At 33.6% G+C, this 13,200-nt stretch overlaps 2 long non-coding RNA genes across 2 annotated transcripts; one reads left to right on the forward strand and one right to left on the reverse strand.

Moving 5' to 3' along the window:
• Positions 1-9,002: 9,002 nt before the first annotated feature.
• LOC124454393 lies at positions 9,003-11,246 on the reverse strand. The gene is made up of 3 exons (XR_006951436.1): positions 11,209-11,246; positions 9,507-9,808; positions 9,003-9,051 (listed from the first exon to the last, which is right to left on the reverse strand). It is a non-coding gene; the product is annotated as an uncharacterized LOC124454393 (long non-coding RNA).
• LOC124454394 lies at positions 9,176-12,157 on the forward strand. The gene is made up of 2 exons (XR_006951437.1): positions 9,176-9,243; positions 11,929-12,157. It is a non-coding gene; the product is annotated as an uncharacterized LOC124454394 (long non-coding RNA).
• Positions 12,158-13,200: the final 1,043 nt, after the last annotated feature.

Below are 13,200 nucleotides of genomic sequence, written 5' to 3' on the forward strand. Positions count from 1 at the left end.
GCTACACCTGTGTTGTATGGTCGTATGATACGCGAGATAGTCTCAGACGTACCTTTCATGTAAGGTATCGTTGCTGTTGTCACTGAGTTGTTCGTTTCGTTGGGTTCGTTAAGTTTGTAAGGGTTGCGTTTGATAAAGTTAGAGTTATAGTTGTTTTGTCAAAACACGTTTGAGATAGTTGTTTTCGTTTTGTAGAGCGTCCGGTGAATCACATATGATTTGTGCACGTCTTGTTAATGTTCTGATTGTGGTGGCTTTGTGTGATGTAGGGTTGTAAGATGATTCGTCTAGTAGTCGGTCAGTATGTGTTGGCTTGCGATAAACTGTTGTTCGTAGTTTTTGATTGTCATGTTTTACCAAACAGTCGAAAAAAGGAAGAGCTCCGTTTTCTTCGACATCTTTGGTAAATTGTTTGTGGCTGTTCTGTTTGTTGATGTGAGTGTGAAAGTCATCAATCTCGTCTTCATGTAGTGCTGTGATTGTGTTATCTACGTAGCGGAACCAAAAAGGTAGTGCATGTTTGTAAGTCGGGAGCGCCCGTTCCTCTATCGATTGCATTACAATTTCAGCAACTAAATATCAAGTTGGTATGAATTTATCTGTTTATACCATAACAATGAATACCTTTGCTTCTGAGACAATGTATTTAATACTTGTCCATCCTTAAATCCTCGACTATAAGTCTACTAACAAAAAGCCAATTATTTTGAACGTTCATATTCTCTCAAATATTACTAGCAAGTTTACAATTAGCGACGCGTCCTTCAAGACGAAGTATGTGAGAATGGGCTCTAGCGCGGTCAGTGCGTTGGCGTTTTAGATCAAAAACTTTGTTACGATTCGACAACCCAACATGATGCGATGAGCTCGAACATTTAAAACAAAAAATGGCGGATTTATTGTCATGCATATATTGTCAAATATTATCTTTACAGGTTTACACTGCACGAAATCGTGGTATAAAATAAAAGGGTTAAACGAAATTATAATAAAACGGAAAGTAGCGTTATTTTGACCAACGTTTTGCAAGAAGTTTACCTCTGAAATCTTACGTTGGTTTTGCGACGAAAAATGCCGAATTTAAGTGGTAGAACGATTGATTGACAACCCAGAAAACGGCATGGCAACGCAACCGCGCTAGAACACAGTGTCGCGTACGTCGTCCTTCATAGACGCGTCGTGGATCGTACACTCACCACTATCTTAATGTCCCAGTCAATTTCTGTCATTTTTAATGAAGCTTTCCACTGCTTGTGTACTGTCTGCAAGTTAATTTAAAATTATGACATAATAGCAGTTACTGGATGGCACTATATCATCTGTGCCACCGCATCGCCGCTCCACAGGTAAAGCGGCGGACTAGTATTCCAAAGGTACGAGTTCAAATCTCGTCCAAGTCACATTCATGTGAATATAAAAACCTTGTTAGGATTTATATTATGTATGACTTTGAAGAAAATTTAGAAAAATTAGAGAAAGCATTGTTTACGAACTATCAGCTAGAATATTCCATTTTAAATAACCATAAATGCTTTTTACATCCCAACTGAAAATGTAAACAGAACATTTATGCACGTTGTTTTCAAAAGTGATTTCTCCTAAAAAACCATATGAATGCTTAGCGACCAGAACTGAAGCTATGTTCTTTGGTCACTAAATTATCCTTTCAAGCCTTTGGTTGGCAGTCTGCACTTATTAACGAAAGAGAAAATTGAGATAAGTAAAAATGGCACATAAGTAAACGAAAATTGTTTTGTTGTAAGTATGACTAAAACATTTAGGGTGGCTAATTTTCTACTTTCACTCTAGTTTCATTTTCTTTTCTCCATCTGTACAAGGATAAGGAGTTTCGCCTACAAGTTCGTATTGCCTTTTATGGATTTATTTATCGCATAATGCTACCTAGCAACCCTGTTTTTAAGCATGGTAATTTGATGGATATCAGATTCGTATCGGTCTGAAATATTTCTGTAATTCAAATTCTAAAAACATGTATTTCTATCCAAGCATCTTTCAAGGTCTTTACGTTTAGTGTTGTTCCTGGCATCCCGCTTTGTTTACTTACCATCAGTCATAAGATAAGTATACGCGTTCCAACAAAACCGCAACAAAACAGCACAACCCATTGTAGCAAAATTACCGAACATATATTCATTATTCAAGTGTCACATCTTATAATGTAATTAAATACAATTCGTATGAAGTGCGTTGATTTATCGGTTGACTGAACAACATATCACTTATATACGTCAGAAAATTATTTGAAAAAAAAAGCTGATGAAATTCAATATTTATATCAAAAAATAGTTTTCAGCAAAAAATTCAATAAATACATATCTAAATTCGTTTGAAATCATATTTGACCATATTTATTTATTGCAACTTAAACTTAACGATGTAAGCTAAGTCATGTGACATGTAATATATGCAAGAGCGTTTAACAAGCTAACAAATGGGTGTGGGAAGCCATAAAGTGTATGGAAAATAGATGGACAAAATCAAACTTTTAAAATGGTTAAGAATTGCAAAAATGTGCTTTTAGCTCACTCATCATTCAAATGAAAATTACGTAACTTTTTCTAAATACGGGGAGCACATACCAAAATATTTTTAAATAAACAATTCGTCGCACTGTGTTTGAAATGTATCATAAGGCTTGATGTATTTTTATATGACTTTATCTTCATGTAAATCCACATCGAGAAGTTTACTTTAATATATTTAAGACTCGTATGAAAATACAGTCATTTGCGTTCTTCTTTGCGCTTTGCTCACCAAAGCACTGTGACCTGAGTGAGGATTATACATTATAAGCGCAAACGAAAGAGGTCAATAAACCCACTACTCTATTACTTACAACCATATCACAACCTAGAACGTATTACATCTCTCAAATATATTTGGTATGTACCACTTGCGCCTTTGATTTCAAAAGGTCGGTTTGGGTTGGTCATTCGACTAAAGATTGAGCTCATAGCACATTTTTGCAATGTCGAAAATTTTATAAATTACGTACTTGCCGTCAATGTTTAAAACAAAGGTCAATGTTTAATATATATTATGTATTTGCCGTCTATTTTGTGGCACCCACATGTACGCGCGTACCTATTTTTGTGTGATGATTGTTGGCTTCTTTCCAAAGAAAATTTGTATTGAATTTGTTCTTTCATTACAAATTTTGAAAATGTTATAAAATCAGCGCAACTTCCATGGTATTTTGAAAAATCGCTGCTAATCAATACGGATTTCAGTCACTTTCACTTCACTAGAAGATCGAACATCAATAGGATTTGGGCTCCATCGTCACATTCACATCAAACGAACTTAGAAAATATTACTCTTAAATGGATCTAAAAAAAATGCTTTCCCCCATTGAGGTAAATTTTCATAATATTCTATATAATCATCAATAAATTTCTTCTTTATAATTGAATTTCTGAATAAAACTGATTTTTTGACGATGGCTATTTAGCATTATCATAACTCAATTAGTACGTTACCATGTGCAGTACCACTATTAGTATTTACTGTGACAATATTGACTGTTTCTCTTCAAGTCATATCAGCAATATTTACTCTGTTGTTGATGTTTCGCAATAGGTTTGTGGCATTGGCAATTGGTTCGTCTATTCAATTTGGTTTTGCCAACTTTATATTGAACTGCCATGTTTTGTGTCAGCTTTTGAGAATTCAAGGGCCATTTTGTTGCTATGGCAAAGCTAATTACAATTATATTTTTAAGTGTATGCTATTGGAGTTTTTATCAGAAAGTATCAACACATGACAACAAATGGGCATTTTTTTGTTTCTGGGTCTTTCTTCGATTTTTAAAAAGAAAATTCTTACATGATAATATTTAAGCTCATTGAATCATTGAAGCAAGTCAATCTTAGTTAATTGTAAAGAAATAATAGTATGTCAACATGTTCTATCACTGTAAAGTTAATATTGTTTTTTCATAATTTTTCAGATTAGTCATGTCATTGATCTCAAGTAACAATGACAGCTTCTTCTTGGTAATCCTTGTTCAATTTAATCCTTGTTACTTTCAATCAATTTTTCAAGAAGTCAGAGCATTTTTATTGAAAAAAAAATGTATCATGGTTATTCACAACCAACATGAATTATCATTTTATGGCCTGTGCATGTAGAATGTTGGATAAATGTTTTACCATATTTTTATTTTGTTTGATAATTAAGCATGCTGATAATCCCTACCCAGAACAGAGCTGTTTGTCCTTTGCCATTTGCATCATTTCTTAACAGTGAAAACTTAGTTTTGATACACCTGCACGTTTTAATGAAAACATTTTGTTGTTACAAATATGACATCAAAAATAATGCAATGTGTGATTTTTATGCAATAATTTTTTAACAAACATGAAAATTCCTGTTTCCATTTCTGGGAGGAAATAGGTATATCCAAAAGTAATTTAGCTCATTAAAAAAGCTCTGGTGTTAATATTCTTAAAAAATTGTATTGTTTAATTTTGTGTGTGACAATACTAATATATTGGCCAATCAAGTGTCTTTGACAGATTTAAGTGAAAATTTTGTATCTTTATTCATATTTTTTGATATGTTTTTTGTAGTGTATTTAGTATGCTTATGTATTTTTCTTGATCTTTTAATCCTTATAGAAGAATAGTGGATGAAAAATTGCCATTGTAAAGAATTTTTAATTATTTCTCTTTAAAAAGAAATTGTGAAGGTATGATATTTGACCAAACAAGGTATGTACCTTCTTAATTAGTTACAAGAGTTTTTTTCATTATTATGGCAATGGGTAAGCTGTATTTTTTATTTTGTATTTGGTGATGTGTAAATGGAAAAGTTCAAGTGGTCAACACAAAGGCAGAGTGCATTCACAAATACAAGGAGTAAGAATTATGCATCACTCACCTAAGAGCTCAAAATAAAAAAAAATATGCCATGACATTTTGAATATTTTTTAGGAGCATAGGTATTTCCTGCTCTTTTTTTCTTAAATTGTCAAAGTCTTATAGCATGCTGCCTTGTGGATTTTATTACAATGTTAAACATATAAGAGTGGCATATTTACTGAGAAAGCAATGATACCTATATGTTGTAGAGGCACTCTTGACCTTAAATTCTACATTACCTGACAATATACAATTGTATATTAACTTTAAATATCAATTTATTTTGACAAATTGGTTTTGTATAAATGATCCAAATTGCTCATCATATATCTGATTTTCTAATAAATAATTAAAACTATAGTTGTTATAAAGGAAGCATGTGTCACTTGAAAGGTTAATTTTTCATCTTCCATCTCTCAAATATGACCTGTTTTTCTCAATTTGTAGCCTGCTTTTTGATTCCTGCTTTCTAGAAAAACTGTAGAGGATTTTACAGGATCTTTCAAGTGTGACAGGATCTTGCATGATCTATTAGCATCAATCGAATATTGCATAAAATATGTTATAGAATTCTTTAATGTAATATTCCATAGAATATTATGGTAAGAGAAGAGCAAATAATCTTTTGTAAGGTCCTGTAGGATCATCGGATTCTTACTAGGATGGAATAAGCATTGGTAATATCCTGCCTAGGGTCTTATAGGATTTTTTCATAAGATCGTCACAACCATTTAACTAATTTGACATCAAGTGCGTTATGATGTCATTCTTTGTTACACATGGTACTCACATTTAAGGGCGTAGCAGCTTGAGCCTCAGCCTCAAATGCAGTTTCTTCCTGTGGTTACAAATTGTCTTTTGATGCTACATGGTGGTCTTAGAAAGTGCCATAACTTGTTTCTTAAACAGACAAAACGCAATGTGCCCAAACTATATACTATAGTATGAAATTCTTCAAAAAGCCAATGATTCTTTACATCCACATTTTCAGTTCCCCTTTCTTTCGTTACAAATCCCATCTCTTATCATATGCAATTCACGAGCAAAAACAAACGATTTCACAAAAGCCTAGGCTTTCAGCTAAAGGCTAGCTGGTTGATTCTTGTTAAGAACATTCTTGTCCACTTCTTCGCCTAGATATATCTCTTTCTTCGTTATGAATAAGGTATTGGAAGAGGACGAAATTTTCACAAGGCACAATCTATAGCTACATGTTAAGATCTTCTTTTCCCCTTTTTTCTAGTTCAGTTATTTTCAAGTAATAACTGAGGCCAGAAAAGTTAATTCGATAGAACGTGACAAAATAGCAATTTTCAAAACCACTTTGTACATTGTCCAAAATGTTTTAACACTATAAATAATCTAAAATGAAATCTACGAGTCAAAGTCATGTTAAATCATAAACCAATTCCAAAATATCTTAATTTTTTGGTTAGGGCTAGAATTAAGGTCAGGCAGCTCCGGTTGATTTGGTTGAAGAATTATCTTCCAGAGACTTTTCGATTTTGGGTTGGGTTGGATAGGCTTTTTTTCTACGAAATTTTTTTCTATCTCTTAACAGGCATAGATAAAGTGAGTTTCACATTGTGCAAACAACTTGGAGATTTTTTGAATTTCCTATTATAGTCTCTTGTGAGAGTTGCTGTTTTGCAGGAGGCTGTTGCATTGAAAGATGTGAGAAAAAATTGTTCTATGCAGCCTCACTTTGAAGTAATTGACACTGGGTCATATGGTTTCAGGATGTTGAAAGTTTCACATTTCTCGACTTAGTGAATCCTTAAACTTTTCTAAGCGGCAAAAGGGTGCTCCTTGTTCGATAGTGGACAATCAAGGGAAAGTTTGTATCACTTTAAAATGATAATGTGTAACTATGAAATATAGACCTGGTTTTCGTATGAATAACCCAATGAAACTCTTGCATATTTACTTTGAGATGAATATTTTAATGCTGAGCTGAAATTTTTTCAGTGCGTGATTGTTGTTTCTTGTTGTTTCTGTAATCATGGAATGTCCTAAAATTCACCCACTTTTAATTCAATTCCTTTCAAGTGTAATGTAGTTACTGGCTCCTTCAAAACCTGCTGTTGCAAATTTTTTGTAAAGCTGTCTGTGTTAGGTTCATAGTTATTCTAGATGTGTTTAGATTCTACATATATTTGTGTTCCCTATGCATCCTGCAGCATGATGAGCCCTGATATTGTGCTAAGCAAGTATTTTACATTCCTTTTCCATTTTGGTTGTTTGTTCCAGAACTAAATTTCGTAAGGATCGAACAACAGTAAAGTTAGGGCAAATTTTTCCCTTTCTGAATCCAACATTAAACTATAAGTTAACACGATTAGGCGAGATTAATTGACCAGCACCTGTTTCAATATTTCTCTGATGTGTGACTCAATGTAAAACAAAAGATAGCACTGTCACACTATGACATTGTAAAACTTGCCCGAAGCAGGTGTAAAGTCACTCTTACACGTTGTATAGTTAACGAGACACAGAAACTGGAACTCTAAAGTGGTTGTTAGGGGGAAAGCCAAACTGCATGCTATAAAATGCAGTTGAAAACAGCAAATATCTTGTTTAAATTGTTTAATTTCAGTTCAAGTGATCAAGTTCATTTATCAAGGACAAAACTTTTTTATGAGACTTTCATAAAATTTTAATAAAATGTCTTTAGGAATTCCTATGTTACAACCATAAAAAAGGCTTGAGCTTGTAATGCTTGATAATTTCTGAAACTTTCAGAAAAATGTTGAATTCATCTGCAATGAAAATTGTTTTGCTTAGTTCCTACATCGATTTGCCAAAAATAGGAAATGGTGCTTTGGGTTTATTCCTTTCAGGGATAACTTTTCTTGCATTACATTTGTTTCTATATGTTTAAAATAATTTCTTAGTTATAGATTCTTAGTCCAATGTAATACACTCTCACTAGTGTCGTAGACGTTGCCTTTAACTTGACATAATGTCTTCACATGTTCACAAATGTAGAAAAATTTCTTCTGCACCTGATACAGCAGAGTTAAGTCTTTTATTAGATCTTTCAACAAGGTGTGGCCTCAAGCATATGGCAACAAATCTTCTGTAAAAGTAGAAATATAATAATTCAAAAAGAAACAATAAATTTATGTTGTTATTAGCCTTTTTTGCTAAACTTTTAATCTGCTACGTATAAAATAAAAACTGTTTTGAGATAAAATCTTGCAATAGCTGCCAGTCACAAAACAATATTTACCTACCATCAGTTGGAAAAATTTCTTCCTCAGCATCATCAACGTTTTCAGCGTCTCTCGTCAGTTTGAAAGACTTTGAAGCCATGATTCCATTTCTAGCAACTGTTGTCTGTTTTGTTGTTGGAGATAAGTTCCTCTTTCATCTGCTTTCAGCTGCTAATTCTCAGCATATTGGCCATTGTGTTCTCTCTTCCACTACAATTTAATAAAAAAAGAGAAATTCGTTATACATATGCTATAGACATCGCAACAATTTAAAAACTTCTTGCAGGGTGACCTACGAAAAGGAATTAGCACAAATAGTTGTGTATGCATTCAAAAGAAGTGGGCATAACACAATTTAGTCTGCATTATGAATGCAGCAATGCAAATAAAACAATATGGGCATTAATGGTGTTGCCTGGAGTTCTCGTCTGCGAATAAAAACTCCTTAAGCTGAAAGGAATTTTGGAAGGGAAAGAGGCATAAATAATAGCTATTTGCTCCTTGGTTGATTTAGGTACACGCTTGTTTCTCCTTCTTGGAACTTATGGAAACCATGAATTAGTTTTAAGACTGTTTTACTCAGTTATGTCGCTATGGTTTTACAATGCTTTTGAGTAGTAAATTTGAGATTAAAATCAGTGTATGATAATAATTTTAACTTGTTTTGCTTTAATTAATACTGAACAAACCTTATGAAATCCTGCAGAAATGTGAAGTTGCTGTGAATGCTAACTACATTATTGTGTACAATAATTTAGTAAATACATTAATTTATGTTGATTCTGTTTTTGGGACAACCTGCGTAGTTAAACAGCCAAATGCAAACTTAAAATAAAATGCACCTGGCTAGTTCCATTTTCTTTGACATCAAAGCATAACTCTTCTTCTTCTTTTTTTTCTTTCATCCATGTCATGTGTTCATTTGATGAATGATCATTCTCATCAGTTGGAAGCTATGAATTTACAATTCGTTTGAGGAGAGAACGCACAGACGTTTTGGATCGATAATTTCCTCTAGTATTTTTTGCCTCGTAAGAACTTGGAGATAGCGCTTGCAATGGTGGATATAGTCAAGTTGCTTCAAAAAATTTTTATATAGTATTGGTTTAAAGAAGTTTTGATCTATGGTATATAACTTAGCAAGGGTAAGCAAATTAAATAAAACACCATGCAAATGTAGCTACAACATGTGGATAAGCTGGCATGATTATAGCAAAGTAAACTTTGCTAATGTTTCTCGTCATCTATTTTACCTTTATGATACATATTTCAAACTTTTTAGTGTATTTCAGGTTTCTTAGCAATTGAGGCAAGATTGCCCAGATGAAAGTTTAGTCTGTATGACTTGGCTGCATTGATGGAGAATAATAAGTGAAAATAAAATAGTTTATGACATAAAGAAACTTACATAACTACCAAAAGCATCTACCAAGAAAGGGTGGATAGACACAGTTGATCTGCTCACAACTCTTCCTTGATCATGTGATAGAGCACTTAAAAATTAGAGGGCAGCTCTTCATAGTATTAGCTAAGCGTCTCTAAAACGTATTTGCATCAAACTTGCCTATAGGAAAATGGCACGTGCGGTGATAAGAAGTTTGAATGAATTTCTACCTCAACGTCTTTTTCATGAATGTATTCTGAGAAAGAGCATATCTTGCTGGAAGAACAAATGTGCTTTTCTACTTTCTTGCATTATCATTGTCATCCCTACATTGGAAAGAAAACAAAAAAAAAACAACAAAATATATTCTTGATAAAATAGGAAACATCAGTGAGAAATTGAAGATTATCACAAACTAAATATGATGAGTGAAACAGCTAGAGGACTCATTCAGGGCTCATACATGATTACAATGCATTAATTCATACCTGAAAAAAGCATTGTAAAATGGATTGTGCTCTGTGTTACATATCATCTTTGCCCAATAAGAATAAAAAGAGAACTACCCGAAAAATCTGAGTTACATCATGTATCTTGTTTAATTTTAGATATTTTATATTATCATTTTGGATATAAATTTGCAAGTTTTGCGTGTCTAACTTTAATCCAATTCATCTTTCTGAATTATGCAAATGTTTGTTTAAGCACACGAATTCATTCTCATTGCTCGTTCATTCATATGCAGGCACATGATAAACAGATGTCTTGTTTATGTTTTCAATTTGTATTGCTGAAATACATTTCGCTTTTTTGTGTTTCTTGGCGAATTTTCTCTTTAGCTAATGTTAAAATAACATTTTTAACATTACAAACTATTTTTAACATGGCAGGAAAAACACAATGGTTGCCTTTAATCTCCCTTGCGCTGCCCCTGGATAACATTGTGCTACCTGCAAATTAATGCTCACATGCAGACAATGTAAATTTTTAGATTTGAATAATTTCTTATACCATGTTATTCACCAATTTATAAACATGCATGATATTATGAATGAAGTCACAATTGGATTTCACTCACAAATACTGTGTTACAATTCAGCAAAGTACACTATTGTAGTTTTCTAATGTAGCTAGTTGATCATTGTAGCTTTCAAATATGTATAAATGTATGAGCACTTTAATTTATTTCGCAAATGGCTTCTTTAGACGCAAGGATCTTTTTATTCGACCAAATTCTTCGTGAAAATGACATTTGTTCAAAGTTTTGTAGTTTATAATCTGTTGGCATCTTATCTATTGACAAAGGCTGATTCTACTTTCATGCTATGTGAAACTCGGCTGTTGTCAACTAGCTGGCTGCATTCCATGCATCAAAAGTAAATTGTTTAGCCTGCTAGTTAGCTCCAACAAAAACTACATTGTGTAATCTGATTTGAAAATGTATGGTTTTAATTGCTGATACTTAAACTATAAAGATAATCCTCTCTAGATAAGAGACAAAAGTAGATTTTATCAGTTGTTATCCACTTTAGCACGTCCATAAATACGGCAATTAACACTTAACACTTAAGCTGTCTATACTTCACTCATTAAGCACGATATGTACATAAAGTATGTGTACACTTTCAATTGTCGTTACAAAATAACAAATAGCTGGCACTATAACAGTATTTTCTGTATATTTTCTGTCTCAAAACATCAGTTTCTACTTAAAAATAATAATCACCTTAACTACACATACGTCAATATATTGAATCTTGAACTGCGACGATTGTTGTGCAATGTTATTGCAATAAACAATATGTTATGATTCTTACATACCTTTATTAAAACCTATGGTAAATATCCATGCTTTCACACTTTGCTAGTGGATTTATTTTGTGGCAGTTGTTGTTTTAGGCTATAATTTAAATAACCATTACTTACTCAAAATAAACATCCCTGTCAACTAAATATGCCGACCACAGTATAGATATCTCGACAGAAGGTCCACTCGTGTCGGAACCTTTAATGCTCGTGTCCCTCACTTTTCTGAAACAATTTCTAGGAACTCACGCCTTCTTTTTTGGAAAGATGATAAATCTTTGTAAAAATTGATATCTCTTTGTAAAAATTGATAACTCATTGTAATCAACAAAACTAACTATGTTGATCCGTCTCTGAATAAGGATTTGCTACGTTATTTAATCTATAACATTAATCAACTGCATGCTTACTGGTGTTAGCAGTACAAGCGGCATGGTAGGTAGCAATCAACAGCGTCTTGCGGAATCCATGCAATAAATTCATGCAACTTGAAAAGAAAATCTTACGGCTTGATTTGTCAATTGTCAAAGATAATGTAATATATTCTTAGCAGAAATAAAACTTCATCATTTTACTTTTTTCATAGATTATGTGAATACGGTTGATTACGACTTGTTTACATGTAGTTTTTGTTTTACAGATACATTTCAACAATGGATAAAAATGTCAAACACACTTTAATGAGCGTCGGAATATATACTCACAAATCTTTGGACGGAATACAAACAAGATGTCTTCGCCTTCGATATGTATATTTAACTGACATTTGATTGACATGTTTCTTTTCTATCATATATTTATAATTATTACTCTGATCTTTCTTACACTCCCTAGGGTTGACATAATAAAAATGTTGTCAACAAACAAAACAAAAAAAACAAAACTATTTTTTGCTAAGAATGTACAGTTGTTTAGAGCTTGTTTGTATTCTACAATCTTCGCCATCGTCCTGTTATTCCCGTGCTGCGTTGTGGTCGATTAGTTGGACGAAGCACTTGTTCTTCTTCGCCGTTCTTATCGCTCTCTACTCTTTCGTTACTGTCTTTTTCCTGATGAACCTCAATTGGGATAAGTTGCCTGATAGAACGTCGTAACAAGTGTGAATGACTAGAGTCTCCACGAAGGACTCTGACTTGTGCAGCTCGTGTAATTCCATCGTCATCTTGTAACAATTGTTCAACTTTCGCCACCTTCAAAAGATACGTTTTGTTTGATCGTTGCGAATAATGACGATATCTCCCACTGCTATTTCGGGATTTTGATTACCTCTTGATTTTGAAGTGTATTGCTCTCGTGAGGCTAAAAGATACTCGTTTCTCCATTGAAGAATAAAACGCTGCAGCAAATTTTTGTGATGTTTTGCCTTTCTCGTCAAAGATTGATAGGTGCTCTGAATTTCAAAGTGCTCACTGTTTGGCATGGTCATTGTTCGTCTTCCATACACCAAGTGCGACGGGCTTAGCGGAAGAGATACAGCTTCTTCATCGTCGTACACGTAGGTTAGGGGTCGTGCCTTTATTACGCCCTCGATTTCAACCACAATAGTATGCAACTCGTCGTAGGTTAGATTGGTTCTACCAACTTTCTTTTGCAACGGACGTTTCACGCTTCGAATCAAACGTTCCCAGAAGCCTCCCCACCAAGGGGCCTTTTCGACGATAAATTGCCATGTAATCTGATGGTTTGCAAGATAGCGCAACACTTCCTCAGAACGACATAACTTGCGAATTTCTAAGCATGCAGCTCGAAAAATCTTAGCATTATCGGATATAAGAAGAGCTGGCAGTGCTCGTCGACTAGCGTATCTGCGGAACGCGCGGAGAAAGGCTGGAACGCTTAAGAAGGGAATGAGCTCCACATGAATGGCTCTAGTAGACGCACACGTAAACAATACAATATGCACCTTTAATGG

This window comes from Xenia sp. Carnegie-2017, unplaced genomic scaffold (assembly GCF_021976095.1).
Source record: "Xenia sp. Carnegie-2017 unplaced genomic scaffold, XeniaSp_v1 HiC_scaffold_3, whole genome shotgun sequence".
Classification (NCBI taxonomy): Eukaryota; Metazoa; Cnidaria; class Anthozoa; order Malacalcyonacea; family Xeniidae; genus Xenia; species Xenia sp. Carnegie-2017.